Consider the following 2,723-nt stretch of genomic DNA (forward strand, 5'->3'; position numbering starts at 1 on the left):
TAGCTCATAAATACTCCACTTTACACTCCAGCTGGCGAAACACAATCTCCAACTGTGATTTATACTATTAGGTTGGTTTTACTAAACACTCACAGAGGTTCAACTTAACGCGTTGCTAAGACAGCCAACTAATTAGACTCCAAAAAAAGCTACTTTTCCCACAAACACCGTCCATTTCCCCCAGTCCCCTCTATAATTTTCTGTTTCTCCATTCCTCACTCTCCATATTTGTTTTCTGTACAAATTTACAAGCACATAATAACATCACGCATTCGAGTTCAGTTAAACGAGTCGATCGAAAAAAACACGAGAAAATTACCTGCAGGCGTTACACAATCTACCAGCAACCATGCCGAGAAAAGGAATGGGAAGTCTTCTGTTCTCTTCGAAGAAATCAGCTTCGTCGATCCTGGAATCTCCTTCCAGGCCGAGCTTCTCAGACGCTGTTTTAGAGCGGACACTCGAGATTGCTGAACCGATCATCAAAAAATGGGACGCGGATACGTCTGATTTTGCTAGTGTTACATCTCTTTTTTACGAGAATCGTAAAGAAGCTACCGAATTCATTAAATGGGTTAACAATGTGCAAAAATCAATGCATAAATACGTGTCCGAACACTCGAGCTACTCGGATAATAAACTTGTTCGCGGCCAGAAGCTAATGGAAATCGCGATGAAACGACTCGAGAAAGAGTTCTATCAAATTCTTTCCACCAACCGAGCTCATTTAGATCCTGAGTCTTTCTCATCCAGGTCTTCCCTCACCTCCCGTGCATCCACACTGTCCAGCATTTCCGATTTTGAGGACGATGAGGAGCTACGTAGAGCAGGCGAAGTCATTGAAGAAGTCGAAGACGTCTCAATGAACGCAGTCACTGATCTGAAATTAATCGCTGATTGTATGATTTCATCAGGCTACGGAAAAGAATGTATCAGCATTTACAGGCCTCTACGCAAATCAATCATCGACGAAGCAATTTATAAGCTCGGAGTCGACAAAACTATTTCCAATCAAATCCAAAAAATGGAATGGAATGTGTTGGAAATTAGGGTGAACAACTGGCTTAACGCAATGAAAGTGGTAATGGAAACATTATTCATCGGAGAACGAAACTTATGTGATCAGGTATTCGCATCATCCGAAGCAATCAGAGAAGCCTGTTTCAGTGATATATCCAGAGAAGGCGCTCAGCTTCTATTCGGATTCCCCGAACTCGTCGCGAAAAATCGAAAAAATCCCCAGCTAAAATTTTCAGATCACTCGACATGTACACCGCAATCGCCACTCACTGGAAAGGAATTGAGTCAATTTTCACAGCTGACTCGAGCTCAGCTGTAAAATCTCAAGCTCTCATCAGTTTATCTAAACTAGGTGAGACAGTCAGAGTCGAGTTAACCGAGTTCGAGTCGACTATACAAAAAGACAAATCGAAAGCTCTTACTTTCGGTATTCACAGTCTCACTGTTAATGTCATGATTTACCTCTCTACTCTCGCTGATTACAGCAATGTTCTAAACGATATACTCGATTACACAATTCAACACAAAGCTTCTGAAACGACGTCATATTTCAATATCTCGACGTTTGACAATTCTCCGGCACCGGCGATCTCCCGGCGGTTCACGTGGATCATCCACGTGTTGTTATGCAAAATCGGCGCGAAAGCGAAGCATTTCAAAGACGCATCGTTGTGTTACATTTTTCTAGCTAATAATCTTCAAAACGTCGTCGTAAAGGTGCTAACTTCGAATCTGAAGTACATCGTCGGCGATGAGTGGATCATTAATCACGAGGCGAAAGTCGAAGAGTTTGCGGAAAGTTATGAACGGCTGGGATGGGAACATGTCATACATCATATTTCAACGGCCAGGATTGTTTCAGGTGAGGATGTAAAGGAGTTTTTTAGAAAGTTTACGACGTTGTTTGACCAGGCGTACCGTAAGCAGTCAACGTGCGTCGTAGGTGATAATAAGCTCCGTGAAGATATTCAGCGGTCAATATCGGGAAAAATCTCGGAAGTGTATCGGAAGTTGTATGACACGCATAAGTTGACGATTGAAACAGAGAAAAGTAGGGGTAATACTCATATTGTCAAATATGCCCCTGATGACGTGGATAGTCTTTTGTCGGATCTTTTTTGTGGGTATGATGGGTCGGGTGAATCTTTGAATTTTTCATCCGGGTTGAACTCACGGGGTCCAAGACTATGGCTCAACTGATATATTTAATTATTTATTAATTATTAGAAAAAAAGAATTAGAGCATAAAATGTAAATAACGTTATTTAAGTTGAAACCATATAAATTTTCGTGTTTGAGTTGAGTTAGTATTCCCTCTGTTTCATTTTATCTGTCGTTTAACTTTTTTACACACATCTCAAGTTACATTGACCGCATAGTAAAAATTATCATTTTTAAAATTTTCTTTTTGTAAATAAAAATTTAAGTTATATATTTTTATTCAAAAAAATAAAATTTTAAAAATTATTATTTTAATTATTCAGTCAAACCACTTAGAAATGAGTACAAAAAAGTCAAAAGACTATTAAAAAAAACAGAGTATATAACTTCCTCGTGATCGGTTGCAATTCCTTATCATTTTTATTCTCATTTATCGATTAACAAACAACGATAAGATATCATATTGGGTAGGGGTGAACAAAAAACCGATCAAACCGTAAAACCGACCCAACCCGCCCTTATTTCGGCCGACGGAGCCGAAC

The 2,723-nt window shown here is 39.6% G+C and overlaps 1 pseudogene; it reads left to right on the forward strand.

Moving 5' to 3' along the window:
- The first annotated feature begins 209 nt into the window (after positions 1–209).
- On the forward strand, positions 210–2,330 carry LOC141703952 (exocyst complex component EXO70H1-like; annotated as a pseudogene).
- The last annotated feature ends 393 nt before the right edge of the window (positions 2,331–2,723 follow it).

This window comes from Apium graveolens, unplaced genomic scaffold, assembly GCF_009905375.1.
Source record: "Apium graveolens cultivar Ventura unplaced genomic scaffold, ASM990537v1 ctg7240, whole genome shotgun sequence".
Classification (NCBI taxonomy): Eukaryota; Viridiplantae; Streptophyta; class Magnoliopsida; order Apiales; family Apiaceae; genus Apium; species Apium graveolens.